This window comes from Camellia sinensis, chromosome 11 (genome assembly GCF_055761805.1).
Source record: "Camellia sinensis isolate YWXY chromosome 11, ASM5576180v1, whole genome shotgun sequence".
In the NCBI taxonomy this organism is placed as follows: Eukaryota; Viridiplantae; Streptophyta; class Magnoliopsida; order Ericales; family Theaceae; genus Camellia; species Camellia sinensis.
The window spans coordinates 129,755,295-129,762,905 of record NC_138971.1 but is presented as its reverse complement, the minus strand read 5'-3'; positions in this window follow the sequence as shown (position 1 = coordinate 129,762,905).

The following is a 7,611-nucleotide window of genomic DNA, read 5'->3' as shown; positions in this document are numbered from 1 at the left end:
TGCAACTATGTATATGTATCTGTTTCTGCTTTGACGACTGAGCATGTATATGAATCTATTTTTGATTTGAAATCTGAATATGCATAAGACTCAGTTTCTGGTAAAAATCTATTTCTGATATAAACTCTGGTTTCTGACTCCGTGATGAACATCATTCATTAAAACCCTTTATTTTGTTATTAATCACTAGGCACCAGCTCACTATTTGTTATTATGCATGTAGGTGAGTAGGCACATGACCAGGCCCAAAGTTGATGGCCTAAGATTCTGTTTTGTCAGCCAGCCATTGTGCCTCCGAGGAGGTTCCCTTTTGTGAGCAAGACAAGTCTAAATGACATATGTTGAAGAGCTTGTCTTTTTTTTTGAAGTATTAACAAGTTTTCTGTTCTGTGTATATTGGGCTAAGTCTCTTTTGGCTACTTTTGTATTGGATGTGACGTAAGATCTGCATTATGACGCCACGTATATTTGTAAAAGGTTTAAAATTTATGTCCCATATATGTCTGCATAGCTCTATGGTCTATGTATATTTCGTATATTTGCTTCCGCAACCCCTAATTATAAGTTATTCTGTTCAGAGGCCTTTGGTAATCCAAGGATTACTGGTCGGTTACGGTGTCTAACTGTAGACACCCTATTTTTTATCGTCCTCAAGACTTGGACGTCATCATTTGAACACCCGATGATTGTGCATGCTCGTGTTTGTTTTGAGTCTATAAAGGTCTCGGCTGAGCGCCTTGCTTTGGAACCTCTCAACTTGTCTGTTTTGTGCTTGGTTGTGGATCAAGAGCCTGTTACTTTGAATCTGGAGGAAAGGATGGCTTGTCGGCCATCCCCAGTGTCCATCGGCTATGGCTTGTGCCTGTTGGCCATTTTTCTCCTTTTTCAGATATTTATTTTCCAGTTGGTGCCAGCTATTGATCACTGAGTGTATCCTCCATACACGTGTATGGAAGGATAAAGCCAAGCTTTTGGCTTGTTTTTCTATATAAGGGGAGGTCCCTCCCCCATTTTGAGGGTTCAGAAATTTTAGAAGCAAAATTTCACCCTCTCTCTCTAGAATCCTCTCTCTCTCTTCCTATTCAGTGCTTGAAAGTAAGTTTCCTTTGCATATTTGCATACAACCTCCTAGCCAAACACCTTCATCTTGGAGCCGAGGGCCCTTGAAGCTTGGTTTGAGGTCTTAAACTTGATTTTGGCTCAGAATATTTGCTGTTTGCTGTTGTTTTTCAAGGGTAAGGCTTTACCCCCCTTTTGAAGCTTTGTTTTATTTACTTGTTTGGCCACCTTTGCATGTAGTTTAAGGCCTTTTTGGAGTTAGGGGTGGCCCACCCCCTTTAGTAGCTTATTTGCTAAGCCTTGTGCCATCTTTTAAAGCTTTTGAAACAACCTTTTCTTGGCTTTTTAACCACTGAATTCCAGGGGAATTTCAGTGGTAGAAAGTTTTTTTTGAGATCCAAAATAGGAGGGGGTGGCCTCCCCTCCTTGTATCTTATTTGCATGTGTAGATGGCCTAACATGTGAGCATATTTTTCTCCCTTTTTAAAGCTTAGTTGAAGCATGTTTTAGGCTTTATTTTGACCTGCTTTAACTCTATTTTTGGCTAGTTGGGTCACTTGTTGCTTGCTTTTTGTACTTGTAGTGCAATCATGCTTACTAACCTAGCATATTTGATGATTTAACCTATTGATCTAGCATGTGTTAGCTTAACTCCAGCATATTTTTGCTACTGATTTAGCATGCTTTAACTCTATTTTGAGTGGTCTTGGTCCTTTGAGGCTTGCTTTGCGTGGCTATAGTGTAGTTGGCCTCACTAGCTTTGTGTTTTGAAGCCTCCAACATGCTTTATTTGTGTTGTTTGCATGCCATAGCATCATTTAGTATGTAATTTTAGAGCATAAACCTCTGTCACACTCTTGCATACTTCACTTCTTCATTACTTTTGAAGGTTGTGTGTTGTGCCTTGTTTGTGAGTCAACATGTGTGCATGTTCTCCTAGTCTTTTGAGCTTCTATCTCAGCATGTTTAGGCCACTTTTTTCGCATGTTTAAGCTCTGTCCAGAGCTGGTTTGGTCTTTTAAGCTTTGTATTGCATGCTTCTAGTGTTGTGTCCTTCACTAGTTCCAATGCTTTTGGCTTTTAACATGTTGTGCATGCGTTGCTTGCATGTTGTGATGTTATTTCTCATGCCATTTCAGCACTGAAATTCTGCAACCTCCCTCATTTCTTCACTTTTCCTTTTGTTTTGAGGGTTTGTTAGCCTTAAGGTTGTGTTTAAGCATGAGTTAGAGTTTGTACTCAAATGGCTTTAACCCTCTTTTGAGGGTTCCTCCTAGTCAAAGGCATGATCTCTCTCATGATTTAAACCCTCCTTTGGTTGACCCCTCTCTCATTAGAGGACTTTCACATCGGACTAAATCGGTTAAAGGATTAATCGGTAATGTAAAATGTGTAAACAAAATGAGCAAAATAAAACATGAACAAGATAAGCATTTGTGTTTCATTACATGTGTTTGGATCAGACGTTAATCCAAACACAAGGAATGAGGGACGTTTCATACTCAAAGTGATGAAACGTGTCGCATTTCTTGGTCATCGTCACCCTTGATCATGCATGATAGGGTGGTGGCTATTTGAGTCTTATGTGTGCATTCATTAGCTTGTACAAGCTTGGTCCTTTGGCCATCATGCATTGAGTTGCTTGATTGGTGGCTTGAGGGCCAAGTGCCACACTCTTTTGAGCTTGAGAAATGATGAGGAGGTGGCAGTGCATACATTTCCTACAAAATGCCTTGCTTTGCCTCTGTTGATCTCTGTTGTAGCAAAAACAAAATTTTGGAAAAAGGGGTGGCCGACCGGCCACTTGAAGTAGCCGACCGGCTATGAAACTAGCCGACCGGCCAGTGTTTGTGGCCGACAGCCACCTTTTGTGGCCGACCGACCATTAGTCCATTCTTGGTGCAGAAGTGTTCCTGTTTTGGAGCAAAGGCAGCCTGGATATTGGCACAATTTTCAGAAAACAAGGCGAGTGCAAACAGAGACAACCAACGGCAAGGCGACGGATTTTCAGGAGGATGCTAACCATGCATGCATGTCTCCCTCACCCACGAGGCCACTTTACTTGCTTTAATTAGTTAGTTGTAGCTAATTATTTGATTCGAGTATTGTACTTAATTAGTTTGTGCAGCTAGTTAGTTATTCAATTTCAATTCAGTTTGTAATTAATTAACTAGAATAGTTAATTAGTTAGTTTGTAATAATTAGCTTAGCTTAGATTAGCTTAGCTTATTTATTCGGACCCTCCTTCGCGATGGTGCAATGTTGTAATAAGTATGCGTTTGTTTGTGTATGTCTTCTAACCCCACGTCTTTCTCCCTTTTATTTATTCGTTTTCAGTGGTTAGATTAGGGCACGTTTTGATTATACCTTATGCTTGCATGTTTGCATCATTCGTTTGTATTGCATGCACCGAGCTCGGCGCATCATTCAAACAGTATTGTATTTCAATACTTCTTTGAATACATGTTATCAAATTGTTGCATTCATATGCCATCTTAGATAGCCGAGCCTATTTAGTTGCATTATTGCATGTGTTGCATTAGACATCTTAACATAGCTAGGATCATGCATTATTTCTAACTAGTTTTCTATTTTGGCTCGGAGTACACTGTAAGTTTTATGCTTTAGCATACTTGCATGAGTGTGAGTATTGTCATGTTCAGCATGCTTGCCATGAGGCTATTTGCTTAAATGATTAACTGCATGAATGCCTGTGGATGAAGGCTTTATTACTTGAATTGGAACAATTCATCAAATGCGAGTTTTAAGCCCACTTTGCGAAGTGGCAAAACATCATGTTTTAAGCCCACTTGAGGGTGGTAAATCGCATTTTAGCCCACTTGAGGATGGCACTTTCAAACCATTTTCGAAAAACAGACATGAGTTGTTTTGTTCCAATTCTTGCGATTTTAGTCTCCACTTGTATGCTGTGCGCATCACATAGTAATAGCTAAATAACCGGAACAAGAACACATGTGTTTATAAAATAACATATCATGCTTAGTAGAGGCCGATCCTTTGATCGGGCGAGTGGGGGTGCTCATTTCAGGACCTTCCCCTCTCGTACCCAAGTTCCCGAGCCGAGGCAACTTTGGTAATAACGGACACGTGGCCTTAGGCACGAGTCAGGGTTTCCTAAATTTCTTAAAAATAAAATATTTAAATGGCAACTCTGTAATCTGGCAAAGCAGTCCAGTTTTGGCAATATTTGATTTAAAATCTGATTTTCCAAAATGACTTGCCGGATTGGACTCTTTGGTATTTATCAGTCTCACATTGCACTTTGTGAGATTATATTCAGAACCGTGATAGGTGTCCGAATTGTAGGACCAATTCGCGCCTCTCTGAAAGGGGGGCGCGTGAAGAAAGTCGAGTCTACACTAACCCATAGGGATGGGTTTAGGTTATGACATAGTGGTATCAGAGCACGTGTTATACCACACACATGAGTCCATATAAGCTATAGGATGTCCTAGAAACAAGTAGGGACATATCTTCAGCATGTGTGAGTGTGTGGTAATCTTTATAAATGTGAAAACTGGATTTGAATCTGGACAAATAAAATTGAAAGAAATGAACAAGACTATTCCTATGTTTATTATTACTTGGTGTCTCTATTGCAACATGGAGAATGCAAGGGGAAATGATACAAGTGAATCCTTAGAGGCTCGCATGAACCGAATGGAACAGATGCTTGCAACTTTGACTGCAGCCATGACGCAGCAACTAAGACAACAGCCTTTACCTCCTCTGCCTCCGCCAGTACTGGTTGAACTGGACAATAGTGACATCATCAATTTGACTTAGAAATTTATGAAAATAAAATCGCCGACCTTCTTGGATGGCATTGAATCATTGAAGGCAAAAACCTGGTTGCTAAAAATGGAAAAGTTATTTGAAATGTTCCCTTGCTCCGCAACTCAGAAAGTGCTCTTAGCCACCTACACTTTAAAGAATGAAGCCGGAGATGGTGACTGTTAGGTCGAAATAACAACGGGGACATGACATGGGCTCAATTTAATGAGATATTCTACAACAAGTACTTTCCCCAACGCTTCAGAGACCGAAAAATGTCAAAATTCCAAGAACTCAAACAAGGCAGGATATCAGTAGCCGAATATGAGGCCAAGTTTACAGAATTAGCTCATTTTGCCCTACACATGGTGGACATTGATTATAAGAAAGCACGAAAGTTCGAGGGAGAACTAGACCTAGACATATTTGATCAAGTAGGCGCCTTGAAGTTGCCAACATACATGGAAGTTCTTGATAAAACTTAGCCACGAAGAAACAGACTAATGCTCTGACAACTGAATGGAGGGGTAAAAGATTGGAATCTAATTTTAAAAGAGGTCGGTCATTGTCAAAGAAACAAAATACAGGATCTTACAATAGCTCTAGCCAAAGTAGTGGATCTGCACTGACTTGCCCAGAATGTGGTAGGAAACATAAAGGGATTTATTATCGAGCGACGGGTGCTTGCTTCAAGTGTGGTAAAACTGGCCATATGATGAAAGATTGTCCTATCAGGCTCAAAAATACCAATCGTCCAGTGGCAAGTTCAGCCGAATCCACTTCTGCATCAAGAATGAATACGAAAGCTTACACTGAAAAGGAAACCTTGAGGCAAGAGCAAGTATTTGCACTTGTGCCTGGTGATGTGCAGAACACCGAATCTGTGGTGTCAGGTATAATCTTTATCGGTGCTCAGAATGCCTATGTGCAGATTGATTCTGGTTCCACGCATTCATTTGTATCGTGTGCTTTTTCTCAGAAATTAACTAGACCTTTAGAACCCATGAATTGTTTACTATCTGTGTCTATACCATCTAAGGGTTCTATGATATGTTCTTATGTTTATCCGACATGTGATATTATGATTGGTGATATGACATTATATGTTGATTTGTTGCCTTTGAGCATAGACCAAGTTGATTGTATATTGGGCATGGATTGGTTGACAAAGTATTGTGCAATTATTGATTGTGTGAATAAAACTGTTGTGTTTCGACCACCTGGTATGCCTGAGTTTGTTTTTACTAGAAACGGGGTAGTTCCTCCGCCATACTTGATTTCATTTATGAAAGCCAGGAAATTGTTAAGGAAAGGTTGTAGGGGCTACTTATGTTGTGTGTTGATTGAGTTTTTGGATAGTGCTAAAGTGGAAACTATTCTTGTGATTTGTGACTTTCCTGATGTGTTTCCTAATGACCAACCCGGCGACTTTATTAATAGGGAAATTGAGTTTACAATTAATGTAGTACCTGGAACACAACCTATTTCCAAGACCCCCTATAGAATGTCAACTTGTGAACTCAAAGAGTTGAAAGTTCAACTTCAAGAACTCTTAGACAAGAAATTTATCCACCCAAGCACATCACCTTGGGGTGCTCCAGTCTTATTTATAAAGAAGAGGGATGGGTTTTTGAGGTTATGTATTGTCATGACCCGAACCCACCCCTATGGATTAAGGTCATAACTGGCCAGTAATTAAGGAATTACCTACGGCCTCAAACCAAATAAAACATATTTCATCAGAGTTGAGGAGCCAAAATGGAAGCAAACTTACAAATTGTCCATAGAGCTATGATTACATGACATATCAAAATATCCCAAAGATATATTCATTAATAACCCACACCAAAAGGGAAATAACATATAAGTTTTACACAACAGGATCATTTAAGTCTTAGTTAGCCAAACCCAAAGCTTATATATACAAAGGTGGTCCAACGTTTTCGTTAATCATAATGAAATTATCACAAAAGAACAAAAGGGCAAAAACAAGTCTCGTGCGTGAGACGTTCGGGTTGACTCTCCAAAACTTCGACTGTTTCTCACCTACTTTACTGAGGTTGGTTTTGGACATCTTTTGGCTCACCTACAGTCACATGAATGAGAGTGAGCAAAAGCCCAGTGAATAATATCAAATAAAGAAGATACATGAACGAAATTTGAAACAAATACATCAAACGACCTTGGGCCCAATTCATGTTTCTATCTAGTGCATCAAGCGACTACAGATCCAAACGTATCAAACAGCCTCAGGCCCAATTCAGTCATATCCGATGACCTTCAGCCCAATTATTCATGTCTAATGACCTTTGGCCCAATCATTCATGTCCAATGCCTTTAGCCCAATCATTTATGTCCGACGGCCTTTGGCCTAATCATTCATGTCCGACGGCCTTTGGCCTAATCATGTGGCATAACGAATATTTGTCCATAATTCAATTTAATAGATTTATGAAACTCAAATAGAAGTAAATAATTGGACAAATAGCATAGTTCAAAATATCTTTACTAAGATATTACTCACAGTGTTCTGCCGGTGGATTCGCCCTTGTGCTTGACCCTACACAACACATAACACATATTGGGTCACAAGCTATTCAATCCGTTCCTAACTTATACATTCCTCTTAGGCCTCTTTCTTATCTTCTTGATTCATTTACAATGCTCAATGTATGCCTAAGAGTGCTTAGAAATAAAAAGGAACGGAAAATGAAGCACAAAAAAACTTCTACAAATTCTGAAATAGGGCTACCCGCT